At 39.9% G+C, this 14,063-nt stretch overlaps 1 protein-coding gene across 3 annotated transcripts in view; it reads left to right on the forward strand.

Annotated features, from left to right (window-relative positions):
• The first annotated feature begins 2,835 nt into the window (after positions 1–2,835).
• SLC25A22 (solute carrier family 25 member 22) overlaps positions 2,836–14,063 on the forward strand; it is a 76,799-nt gene continuing 65,571 nt past the window's right edge. The window contains exon 1 of one of the 3 annotated variants that reach the window (XM_081935181.1): positions 2,836–2,970. The gene's annotated coding sequence lies outside the window, so the exon portion shown is untranslated. Of the gene's footprint in view, positions 2,971–3,551; positions 3,644–14,063 lie in introns of those variants that run through there. The other 2 variants (XM_081935183.1, XM_081935182.1) reach the window with 2 other exon arrangements.

A 14,063-nucleotide genomic window follows, 5' to 3' on the forward strand; every position in this document is an offset into this window, starting at 1 on the left:
AGTGCATATGTGATAGAATGTGGGGAACAATTTGTTGACTAATAAAGAGTATTTGTAGCTCAGGGTTGAAATGAGGGGTCCTTGGTGGTCTCTGAACTTGCTTGTTTTCTTGCAAATGTTTCCTTATAGCACTGATGATGTTACCTAGTTCGAGTAATGAAATGTCTGCAAGAAAATAACCAAGCTCAGAGAACACCAAGGACCCCTCAATGTATTGACTTTCAGAACAATTTCTAGATTAGATATTATGGTTTGCATAGAACAGCATTAGAAAGCTTGAAATAAAATTGGGCTTTGGTTATACTTGTAGAATATTGACCAGAATGTGCCAAACCTACCATTTAACAAGAATGGCTGCTTATGACAGAGGTACAGTTAAGGCTAATAATTTAGTCAACATCCTTTCTATCTTACTAAAAACTGTCATTTGAAACATGTGATTGGTGGTGGAGGCTGTTATCTAAGGGCTTTTCTGATGAGGAAGACTGTGATGTAAAACATAGGAATAGGAAATAATAGAAGAGCATAATTAAATAAAAGAAAAATAGATACGTTGTGTGTTTGTGAAACAAAGAAGGGAGAAGGAAGTGATATATTTTAATGAAGTTGGTCCCAACTTCCGGGATGTAGTTGATGAATACATGTAAGTAACATGTTGCTTTAATTATGCAATTATGTTGGTTTTATTCTGAAATATATGTCAGAAAACATGACAAGTTAGCATCTATTTTGTTGTGGGTGTGGAGGAAAGGACCTTTATAAATTGGTAATAGTGTTGTGGTACAAACACCAGTCTCTTTGAGAGGAAGCTTCATCAGCAGTGAATTAGTATTTTTAAACTTGGTGCCTGCTGAGCTTACAGTTGCATGTTATACTCTAGTGAGTAATGATAATGGAAGTACCAGGGATGAGTTTTGGGGAAAATTGTGCAATGTTCTGAGTGAACGCAATCAAGAACGTGGACTTCTATCTTATCTATATAGGAATAGATACATGAGACTCTGAGGAAAAAGTTGGATCATTCATAGATCTAGGAATAAAAATATTATTTGGTGTGAATATCTTCTCAGAAAAACTTATATTCATTTCTAGTTAATGGATTAGGCATTAATTTACTTCACATGTCAAAAAGTGAATCTAAAACTGATCTGATTATGATAAAAGACTAAGAGAACTAAGAGAATTAGTTAAGGACACCAGAGCGATAAGAAATTCTGAACATGGGACTTATTTTTGACAGCATCAGGTATGATTATTGAGGGGGGTGGATATGAAAAAACGAGGAACTAGAATAAAAAGTACAACGATTTTACAAAGTATGTGTCCTGCATTAAAGAGTTTCAGAAGATAGATGTATCTTTTAGCAGAATGAAAAACCCCCATAAAGAATGAATATAGAAGCTCCCTGGAACATAGTGAACAATACTTAAGTGTGTCAAATGACACCATTGGAAAGAATGACAACCCGGATGGAATGAATTGCTGAAAGAGAATGTGGCAGACTGCATAGGAAAATGATAGCCACAACAAATGAAGAAAAGATATAGCACATATATTGAGAAAAAGATATGGATGGATGAATGGGTGGGTGCATGGACAGACAGACAGACAGACAATTTTTAGTATGGTAGATTAACAAATGCAACTTAATCATGTGTATATTTTCTCCTGCAGAAATATCTACTAATTGCAAAGGGACTTCACTCTCATGTGACCCTTACATGGTTCTGTATGATTTTTTCCCAGTACCTCCATGTATTATTATTATTATTATTATTATTATTATTATTATTATTATTATTATTATTATTATTATTATTATTATTATTATTATTATTATTATTATTATTATTATTATTATTATGTTAATCTTTGGAGAGATTCACAGCCTTTGGGGCTGGTTGGTAGTTCAACAGCTTGAGTCCTAACCAAGGACCTAGGAACTGTTAAGGTAACGTCGGAGGATATAAGTTGTTCCAAGTAGGGTGATTTTTTGTAGAGTCAGAATGTTCAAGTCAGGTAAATTTAGAGTTTTCAAATAGCGAGGTAGCCCTTTAGGTCTTGCTTCAAGGGCTCCAATTACAATTGGGACAACACATGATTTATTTTCCCACAGTCCCTCAACCTCAATTTGCAAGTCCCTGTATTTTGTGATTTTTTCTTGCTGTTTATCTTCAATTCGTGCATCACCAGGTATTGCAATGTCAATGAACCAAACTTTTTTTCTTTTCAACTATTGTTATGTCAGGTGTGTTGTAGGCCAAGTGCCTGTCAGTCTGGATTCTGAAGTCCCACAAGATCTTGCCTTTCTCATTCTCTAAAACCTTCTCAACCTGATGTTCCCAGTGGTTTTTGCTGTACTCAAATCCAAACTTTTGGCACATTATTATTTATTATGTATTATTTATTAATTAATTAATTAATTAATTAATTAATTAATTAATTAATTAATTAATGTATTATTATTATCATCATCATCTAAATCCTAGCCAGAGCTAGACAAGGCCAGATTGCTACTCTTCCTTTATTAGATTATTCGACTACTTTTCCGCTTGGATGCATGTGCTTCGGGTGGGCAGGGAGCCGCCGCTGACCTCATCTGAGGAGGCGCGTGCCGTGACGGGAGCCGGAGCGAAGGGAGGCGTGAGCGCAGCGAGGGCGAGCTCTGACGCGCTCGACTTCACGTGAGCTCTCTGGGGGACGCGAACTTTCGTGCGTAAACCGGGAGAACCAGCAGCAAAGGCGCTGCGGTTCCCGCCACCCACCGAAGGGGGCGCGTGAGCTGGAGCTGAAGGGGAAAACAATTAAAAAAAAAACTCCACGGACATCCTGGTCTGTACCACTTGAAGGAAAAGCCGGAGTGGAGGGAAGGGAAGCCAAGAGGCAGCTAAGCCGGAGGGTTGGCGGTTCCTCGGGAGTTTCCAGGCAGAGGCGGGCAAGAAGCAAGGACCGCAACGGCTTGGTCGCTCGGTGAGTGTTGCTGCCTCCTTTCCACCCCTCCCTTTGCTCGTTGATGCAGATGGGCTGCCTGGGCAGGCTCGGCGTTGTGCAGAGATCCCTCGTTCGGCGCAAGGACGGGTGGCCGAGCGCCCGAAATTGTTCCTCCGATCCGGTCTTACGGGTAGCCGCGGTTTGCGAGCGCTGGAAGGGGGTTGGTTGCAGCAGCCCCTTCCTGCGCCCGTTGCAACGCGTTGGCTCGCCCACCCACATTTCTCGCTCGCTCGTCCTTCCCTCCTGCAGGCTTTGCGGAATGAAGCGGCCGGATTAAAGGCTGGTGCCTGCGATGAACTGTCCTGTTAATCCCGAACGGCGTGAGGAAGGGCGTATTCTGTCGATCTCCGCCGGAGAGATCCCCTCCTCCCACCGTATCTGTTGCATCGTGCCCATCCTTGCCCTGGAGGCCGGCAGGGTCTCTGTCCTTACTACACCCTCACTTCCTTTTCAGCAAATGGGCGGCTTCCCTGGAGAAACTGGAAAGTTTGAATGGGGCTCGGCTTTGTCCCCAAACCATAGAAAGCCGAGAGTTTCCTTGGTTTCCCAAGAATATTATCCTCCTGCTGCTGTTATTTCTCCAGTCTTCTCCCAGCTGTTGACCTCCCACTAAATTGCTCTGCCACCCTCATCATTCGAAACCAGAAAGGAGGTAGTAAGAGTTGGACTACAGTTTACAGTATATTTGAAGGGCTGCTTCCCCTGCCAATTTGCATTTTTGTGGCTGTATCAGATTTTTTAAAATGCCTTTTTTGGGGAGATGTGGAAAGACAAGAACATCCAAAAGGGCTTGGTGGTAAAGGAGGTCCAGGAAACATGGAGGCTGAAGTGGGTAAAGGGTATAAAAACCTTGCCAGTTTCTGCTGCTTCATTCTGCAGTGTTTGAGAGTCTGATTGTAGCGTTTACTCAGCACTGTATCCAAAGTTCAGCGCGGCTTACTGCCAGAGGAAAAGAAGTTTGAAGCCTAAGCTGTTCTGTGATTTTACCGAGATAGCTTCTTATGGTAGTTATCTAGCCAGACTCTTCAATGTGTTACATTTCCTTTGACAGCATGACTCTTGCTTCCCCTTGTTTAACATTTTAGGGGTGGAGTTTAGTTTAAATATGCCTCCACTAATCCTGAAGCCTTTAGTGATGGAGAAAAGGTAACTGAATTTAAGCCCATTAAAAATTGGATGTTTCTCTACCAAACTTAAAAAAATAACACCTGTAGACATCACACTACAGAATTCAGGATATTTGAAGCTGCCTGGATGACACCTTTAAGATGACACATTTTAAAATAAAAGACTCTGGTTCTTTCTCTAGTGAAGCTTTGCCAAAACTGACCAGGTAAAAAGTTTACATTGTGTCCTTCTTACAGAGGTAATCTATCCTTTAATCTCCCCTTTGATGTAGTCTCCTCTACCTTGGAAGAAAACATAGTACATTCCTTCCCCTCCCCTGTCTTCTCACATTAACATGTGAACTGCAGTCTTGTCTGATCTGATAAAACAGCTTGCTTATGTCTTCATATTAGAAACAGCAAGATATAGGCAGTACCTAGTGTAGTCAGTGAGCAGGTTAGTTTGGCAAGTTTGCTCATACACACTTAGATTTAGTATTCAGCTTTCTTTCCATTTAACTTTATCTTTAGAGAACAGACTTAGATATGGTCACTGATTACATTATCAGAATGAAAAGGATGTGAGTTGTGAATTTGTGAAATCACAGTTCAGTACATCTGAAGGATTCAGGACTGGAGAATGGCTGTAAGATTGTCTTGGCTATCTGAACGTTAAGTGTTCAATGTATAGATTATTCTGATCTTAATAGTGCAACATGGCCTCAATAGATGGCAGGCTCTAGTTGATCTTCACAGATCAATTCCTGGGGCATCCTGGAAAGTCCAGAATTGTTGTTGTTTTTACTTTTTACTTCCTGTCCTCTACCATCCTCTGGTGTCCATTTAAGCTCACGCCTACTGCTTCAGTGACTCCATCCAGCTACCTCATTCTCTGTCGTCCCCTTCTTCTTTTGCCCTCAATCTTTCCCAGCATTAGGCTCTTCTCCAGCGAGTCCTTCCTTCTCATTAGGTAGCCAGAGTTATAGGCTTGTCAAATAAATGGTGGGGGGATCTAACTCTTCTGTATTGTTGCCAAGAAATTTGCATCAATACATTCATATCAGGCACCCTTAGTTGAACGTAATTCAAAGGCACTATGTTTTTTACTCCCATCTTGGAGATTGGGCATTCTGAAGTCCCTTGTATAAAATTGGCACATTTAAAAAAAAAAAATCAGATCTTTTATAATCTGTTGAATTCTTAACTAATACATGTGCTTAGCCAAAGGGTCAGTTTCAGCATTTTGTTCCTCTTCATTTTCTCTTCCTTTTTGTTAGTGTTGTCTGTTCAGATGTATAACCTCCCCTTGATCATCTGCTCTTTGCTTATTGTGACATCTACTGGTTTAGGATCTAACATAAAATGTTGGCAGCCAACTACATGACAGCTGTGCAGCCATGAGGTAGTGGTAAATTTTGTAGAAGATGGCGGGTTAGTAATCTTAGTTAATACTCTTTGAACAAGGTTTATTCAAGGTTATCTTACATCCTTGCCCTAAGCACTTCATGGAGATGAAATGCACACAAAGTTCCTGATTTCTGTCGGTGAACAATCAGATAAAAACTTGATTTTTCTAGCTTAATGCTTTTCCTTTCCAGTTTACTTGGTAGGTAAGCAAAGCATACAGCAAGTTCCTAATAGGATTGTTCAAAAGGAGAAAATAATGACATCTTCCACATTATGAGAATATTCATCCCTAAAACAAAACAAAAGATCTCTTTCTAGCAATCCAGGGAGCTGAATTAGCCTAAGTCAGGGGTGTCCAAACTTGGCAACTTTAAGACTTGTGGACTTCAACTCCCAGAATTCCCCAGCCAGCTCTGCACAAGTCTTAAAGTTGCCAAGTTTGGACACCCCTGGCCTAAGTAATTATCGATTTGTCATTGATCTATCAGCAATTTCAAATCAGGTGTTTCTACTTCATCTCCAGCACCAGTTGTATTATCACATTGGCCCATATTCTTAGTTTTGAGATACTTATTTTGGTTGTTGAGCCACATCATTGTTCTTATTTCCAGATTTCAAATTGAACGCTTTTGTCTTCTCTGTGATTGCTGACTGACTGTCATCTACTTGTGAACCAATTAAAAAAAATCACCCACTGAAGTCTTTCCTGAATTGCAGCTGATAATATATGAACATCATACATAGGACCAGTTATCTGAGGAGGCACCTAGTCCCAATTACATCTAACCACACAGGAGATATGTTTCAGGTGCCACCTGCCAGGGACTTACATTTGGCTGGTTCTAGGAGGCAGGCCTTCTCTGCCATAGTACCAGCCTTATGGTGTAGTGGTCCCCCCCAAATGAGGTTAGCTTCCTCGTTATAGTTCCATAAATCCCTCAATTGATGTTACGCAGTGAATAAAGGGATTGGATTTCAGAATGTGGCTAGATGTATGATTTATTCAAGAATATAATCAATTTCCCATGAAACTGCATTACTGAGATTCTTTTAAAATGTTATCCAGACATACTTATAGAACAAAGACATACATACACAACAGGCGTCTAAAGCAGTTCTTCATGATGGCTGGGGAATTCTGGGTATTGAAATCCACACATCTTCAAGTGGCCAAGGTTGGGAAACACTGTTCTAAAGGTTACCGAACAGTATTTAATGTTTGATAGGATAGTTGTTAATTTGCTGACTTAGGCTAAGATTCATTGTCTCCTCTAGTATTTCAGAAAGCAAGGTAACATTTGTGCATTCCATTGATTTTCCATTGAGGTGTTGGGCTTGCTAGGGAAAAAAATGCTTTTCTAAACCTTTAAAAGTCAGATAATGCAGAAGTACCGTAATGTGTTCTGCCTAAATTGTGTTGGTTTCCACTATATATTCTGGTTTTGCTGAGTGTTGCACAATGTTTCATTTTCAAGGAGGCCAAGCAGAGGGAGAACATTTGAGCAGCAAAGGAAAGCTAATAACTAAGAAAACAAATCACAAATGCAGAGAACAAATTACATTTGCTACCCTGCATACATTGCATGGCAGAACTGTTAAATATTTATTAAAAGTCAAACAAAGCGCCACATGTATTAACAGAAAAAAGGCTGCAAAGAACGGTCATATTAAAAAATATTTGTTGGGTGCCAGTATGAACTGCAGCATATGAATAGGTTCACATAGCACATTCAGCCATGGCTTGCTTAACCCTATTTATTATTATTATTATTAAGCTATTTGGCAGTCAAAGCCAAAAAAAAATGATGTGCACCTTGAAAAGGACAACCGGAAGTTCTGAGAGAATAGAGTTTACAGGGTTTTAGATTAGGGAATCTGAATAAAAAACTAGCAGGGCTGGATTTAAAGTTTAGGCTTGTGCTTTGGTCTCTATATTATTCTTTATATATTTGTAAGGGGAATTTTATGAGAAAGTTTCCATATTGCACCATCACATGCCTTCAAAAATAACATCGCTTATTCTCTAACTTCAGCTTTATATTCTCCAATTCTCTGATTGCATGTGTAGAATTTACCTTTTGGATTGTACTTCATATAACCAGTTACAGTATTTCTAAATATTAAGTGAAAATTATAGACCGTGAAGGCGGCAACTAAACTTAATAAGGAGACTGTAGGTAGATATACTGAGGGAGTGTAGGCAGTTCTGACAGAGGCTGAGGAGGAGGAGCGGTAAATACTGTATGTGTTACCATTTTACCAGATTATATCTCCAATAGAAAATGCTGATTCTTAGATCTCTAATTTGTAATGCTTCCTTTTTTATGTTGCATTGCTAAGATCTGCTGTTTGAGAAGGAGGAAATACTCTAGTCAACTTGGCCTTTTTTGTATTAGCATTTTGCTTTCCTTGTGACGGGAAGTGCCGTTTCAGTGGCATATATGGGTGGCCCAACCAAGCCATTTATTGTCTTGAAACCTTTATTTTGTAGTCTTAATACTTGAAGGGTTTCACTGTGCTTATTCTTAGAGACTGATCTCCACCTCCATTGTGAATGAATGGGCCTGTGTTTCTACAAATTGATGAGCGGGTTTCATCTCAGAGTTTGCCCCTGGATCCAGTACACTGCAATGATGCATCAGGAGTGGCTGAATGAAAATCAGTTTTATTTAAGGATTTGTATAGCCACCCATATTACGAAGCTCAGCTCTGGATGACTCACAAACAATAAAAACACTTAACAGTAAACAACCATAATAAAAACTCCCAGGCCCCTGGGGCAATACTCTCCCACACATTAGCATACCACCTTGTTGAATTCCTTCTACCCCAATGCTTGTGGGCAAAACCAGCTCTTCAAGGCCTGATGAAGGTACAAAGTAGATGAAAGAATGGAGATGGTGACAGACAAAAGAGGGAAAGAAGAATCACTGCTGACATTAAGTCCATTTTCTTTTTCCTTCTAGTTTTTCCTACTTTGGCCCACCAGTTGGCCTGTTAAAATATTGTGTCCCAGTTATTCAGGAAGAAATGAAGGGGAGAGCTTCTCTCCCCAGCCCTGGTGGTCTGGTTGGGAGAATAGTAGAAAGTCAGCAAGGTGTTTAGAAGTGTGGCTGGAAACTAATTACAAGGGACTTCGGGCAAGAAAAAAATCACATCATCTTTTGAGTATGTAGAAGAGAAAGCATGTGTGTGTGTTCAGTAGTAGTGGTGCAGAGAAAGAGATATTGAAGATTATGAAATTGTTATGTTGAGGTTGATAGATCTTACGGGCTGGGAGTATGGGATGAAAAATTGTTGGAAGTTGAGAATCTAAGATGAGAGTTGGAAAAACGTCTTTTAAAAGAGTAAGAACAAAGAGCAGCTTTGTGTTTTGTAATTCAGATACCATCTGTATCTTAATGTGCCAATTCTTTGGCAAGTTACTGGTTTTACGGCTTTATTTGAGACTGCTGCATCCTCCACTAAAGCTGGTTTGGACAGTATCTGTATCAACTTGTACGAATTGCCCATTGATTCAGAAAAACTCAAGACAAAGATGGTTGCACAGTACATGCGGAGATTAGTGCGTATGGTTCATGGATTGGATTGAGCTGCAGGATCATGTACTTCTTTTTCTCTGCAATGCAGTTTTGATCTGTTCAGCACCTTCTATTCCACAAAGGCTTTAGTTATATACAAAGAGACTGAATCATGATCAAGGTATATAATTTACTCTGAAATGTTGTATTGGACAGTAGGTTTAATTCTATTCTTTGGGCAGTTTTTTTTAAAAAAATCATAATAATCTCAAAGATGTATTTCTTTGTGACATGTGAATGCAGCAGCTAGAATTATCTTACATTAACAGCAACAGCATGTTTGGGGAAGTCAGCAAGTGATATGCCAGAAGAGAGAATATAGAATTAAATGTATAGTGTGAAAGGGATTGATAACTCATAATTGTCCTTATTTGGAAGAAGGAAGGCTAGATTTAAAACTACACTCTTCCCAGTCCATTATATTTCTCCCCCTACAATAATGAATCCATTTTTAATGTGCCTTCCTTTTTGATTTTCCTCACTATATATCAGGGGCTCACGTCAAACTCACGACGACATGTTGCCATGTGATGTATCGCAACTTTTTCCCCCTTCGCTAAACTGGGGCCAGCGCATGATGTATCCGGGCCACGAGTTCAACACCACTGCTATAAATGTTTCTTTCCATCGATCTCCTCTAACCTTATATTGTCTTCATTTACAAGCCCCAATTGCCAAGTAGCATGTTCATTGGCTGCATTGGCTAGGGCCGTGTGGCTTGCTGTCTGCCCAATATAGCTCAAGAATTATCCAGGCTTCAGGATGGTATCTGCAATGCAACTCTGAGATAAATACAGAATTTTGGGAACTCTTAAGAGAAATTTCACACCTTCAGTTACAATGAGTTTATTAAGGTGAAGTCTCACAATTTGAAATGCTTCTTTTCAGGTTTCTTGTCATGTGGGTTGAGATGGTATTCATGAGATAAGCTGCTAGCTGACTCATATGGCTTATAGCGATTCTCCCTCCTATTACTTTCTTAGCTTTCCCTCAGTCCCATTGTTCAGGGCCAATAAAGGGCAGCAAACTGATAAGGGTTGTTTCAAATTGCTTAGTTTGTTATAACTGAACATGATTCTTCTTTAGTAGATTTCCCAAAGTATCTCATGTCTATGAAATAAGAGTACATGTTTGTCATCCTAAAATTGAGTAGATAAAACATATTTCTAGGAAGTAGTAAACTAATAAATAACCATTTAGAACCCAGGAACTAAGACCCTAACTAAAGATGACTCTGAAAGAGTTCAAAGGAGGCAGGTTTATGGCTATTTTCATTTCCCCACTTTTAAGCAAGCTCCTATCTCTAGTGCTTTTAAATATTTTCATGTGTTTAGGGATCATACTGAAACTCCTATAAATCAATAGCAAATAATGGGAGGGAAAGTTCCCCTCCTGTTTTTTTCCCCAGAAAAGCATATGACTTTTACAAATTTTCAGTAAATGCCCTAGATTTGCTTTTGGGAAAGTTGGGAGAGTTGACTGTTTTTAAGCTTGCTTCAGTTTTCTTGCATGTTGCTGTCCTGGAATATGAAGGTTCCTGGATTTGGCAGTGCCAGCCAAAGAGCTGTTTTGAGGGCTCCTCCTCCAGGAAGACTATATTTCATAATGCAGGGACCACTACAGAGAAGGCCTATCTCTGAATACTGATGGGCTTCACATGGAGGGTACAGGCCATTCGCTCGCACAGAGAGGGACTTCTCCAGGTGCCATCCACCAGACAGTGTCGGGGGGCGGCGCCTAGGAGCAGAGCCTTCTCTGTGGCGGGCCCAGCCCTGTGGAACGACCTCCCCCCGGATATCAGGACTACCTCTGACCTCCGCTCCTTCCGTGCAAAGCTCAAGACCCACCTTTTCCAAGTAGCTGGCCTGGCTCAACCATAGTTTGATCATATCGCTCCTGACGGGTTTTTAATCTTGTAATTTTACTTAGGGGATTTTAAATTACAATCTTAATTTTATTTCCATTTATCTGTCTACCTCCTCCACGTATACGTCTATATTTATGTGTATGTACTGTCTATATTTGTATTTTATGTGTTTTTATTGTACGCCGCCCCGAGTCCTTCTGGAGAGCGTGCGGCTAACAAATAAAATTTTATTATTATTATTATTATTATTATTATTATTATTATTATTATTATTATTATTATTATTATTATTATTATTATTATTATTATTATTATTATTATTATTATTATTTTCTGCCCCAGTAATGAACTCACATCTGATATTCTAGCACAGGGCTGTCAAACTCCCATGGGCAGGATGTGTCATGTGCTGGCCACGCCACGCCTGTTTAGCGAAGGGGGGAAAGTTCTGATACGTCATGTGATGTCGCCATGATGTGAGTTTGACACCCCTGTCCCAGCAGAATCTCCATAACTGCTGAATCTGCACATGATACTGCCATGACTTACAAGTTGCAGTATCTGGATTTGCACAAAGTCAAACCTGTCACATTAATACTTTGTCAAGTCAGGGTCGTTTGTCCTCTTGAAAGCTCCCCAAAAAAAGCTGTTTAGTTGTGTGCATATAGCAGTGATACCCAGCTATTTTGAGCTGAGAGAGAAAAAGATATTAAGAGTCTCCTTCAAGCTGGGCTTGATTCCTGCTGACTTCATGGACACGTCCCTATGGTGTTTTTGGCAAACGAAACAGAACTGAAGCGATTCAGTTCTGCTTAGCATTTTGAGGTCAGCCAAATCAGCTGCTCAACCACCTGGTTGGACAAAATCTGATTCTGCAAAAACATTTTTAAGGCTGTCTCAGGACGCTTTGTACTCATGGTTTCAAGAAAAGAGAGAAGGGAGTTTTTCAGAATTGTGTATCCCCTTTACATGTTGCATTGAGAGGAAATGTTATCCTATGCAGATTTAACAGCCTCTATTTTGGCATCCTGCAGGTAAACTCAAATTTTCGGCTGAACAATTCCAAACCATTAGCTTTCAATTAGGGAGCATTTAAAGTGTCAGAAGTAGCAAAATGGATTTAATTGCAGGATAAATTTATGTTTGTCAGACTAAATAACAATTGATCCGAGGTGGAGTTTTAAATGATATTTTAATTAATGAAGTCCAATTTGCATTTTGTGATATGTACTGAAATCTTCAGTAGATGTAGGTCAGGGATTTAAACAGACTGAACAGAGACATCATTTACTGCTATTTATGTGACAGCAAAAAAGAGACTTCAACAAGCCATCACGGTAGTAGGTGGCTAACCTTGTGATGTACGTCTAGAGCCTCCTGTCAATCAGCTATTTTTCTATGTGCTTTGCATCAACTCTTATTCTAGGAGCAGAAAACCAAAAAGTTTTAAAACTATTCAATTTTTAAAAGCTCACTAAGGTATCTAACTGCTACTCAGCTCCTCTGAGAGGAAGTGATTCTGAATAATTTATATGAAATTCTTCTAAACATCATTGGTTTGCTTGTGTAGGAATAGGCTCACCTTTGTCTTTCATGGGACATTTTGTTGGACAGAATAGGAAAAAATAGCTTATTTTCGTTTCTCAGGACATGGGGCTGCTAATAAGCAGAGCCTTGTTGAAACGCAATTTCCCTCAGTGTGAAAAACACAGAGGGGGGGTTACTCACCATCTTCACTTTTGCTTGCATAAATTGCCACAGAGCAAAACTTCCCCCATTCATAAGAAACAGGCCTTTGCAATTACAGGAATTAAGCTGTACATGGTTAACTGCTGGGCACCAATCACTTTTCATCTATCCCTGGTGGCACTTTAGTCTTGAGAGTAATCTTCCTTCTGTATTCTTATTCATTAATTAGATTTGATTATAGCTCCTGGTAACAACTGAGAATGTTTGGATAGCAGGGGTGTTTCCTTTGGCTTCCAGAATATTCAGGATGAAAGGCATAAAGGTTTCCCAAGGTCCCCTGAGCAGTGTTTGCAAATGGGTTGCCTAATTCAGAGTTGCCGGAGAACACCCGGCAACGTATCAATCTTTCACCCCACTCCATTAGCCTTTGTTTGCTATTCACAAAACTGGATAGTATCAACACATTCAATGAGGCAGAAGCTCTCACCTGAAGAAAGCAAGCTCAGGGCCGAGCATCTGTGAAACGGGAAAAAGAGATTTCAAAGCTCTGCTTAGGAGAAATATCCTCTGGATTGGCAGCAACATTTTCTCGCAGCCTCAGAGAATTGTTTCCTAGGGCAACATATTATCAAGTGAATCTCTTCTCAAGCTTTGAGAATTTGCACAAAAAATAATAATTGTGGTATCAAATTTTAAGTGGGGTTTTTTGGTACATATTTTTCAGTTGCCAGAAATGAACACTGGCTCAAAAGCACCAACTCCATAAAAAAGTGCCCATAATAAACCTGTAGGGAAACAGCACACCCCACCCCTCTTGAGATTCTCATGGTTCCTACCTTCATAATGTTCAAGAAGTCTCAGAAACTCTGGCTGTTCCCCCAGGTTTTGGGCTAGGATCAGTGCTGAGCCCCTATAGAATTTTAACTATTCGAGGAATTGCCATTTTTGGACATACACAGTTTGCATCTCTTACTGTTTTACTGTTCTGTTTACTGCTGTATTCCAACTGAGTGTTATGGACTTGGGCAGCCTTATAAATCCAATAAGTAATAAATCTGCATATACATTTTACAATGATGTTCACCTCTAGCTTGACAGTAGCATCTCCCTCTGTGGTGAATCATAAACTCAAGAAGGTCATGCATTTTGACAGAACCAAAGCCAATATTTAAGTAGAAGGGAAAAGAAAACTTGATTTAGTTACCGTATTTTTCGAAGTATAAGATGCACCGTTTTCTCTCAAAAAAGACGGTGAAAATCTGGGTGCATCTTATACACTAAATGCAGCATTTTTGGCCTGCCCCTTCACCAAAATGGCCGAGGCTTCCAGAATGCTGCTGAGGAGGGCAGAAATGAGCGAAAAATGGGCTGTTTTTTGCTCAATTCCCCCCCCCCAATCCCCAGAAGCAGTCTATAAGCCTC

The sequence above is a fragment of the Natrix helvetica genome, assembly GCF_964273705.1.
Source record: "Natrix helvetica genome assembly, chromosome: 1".
NCBI lineage: Eukaryota > Metazoa > Chordata > Lepidosauria > Squamata > Natricidae > Natrix > Natrix helvetica.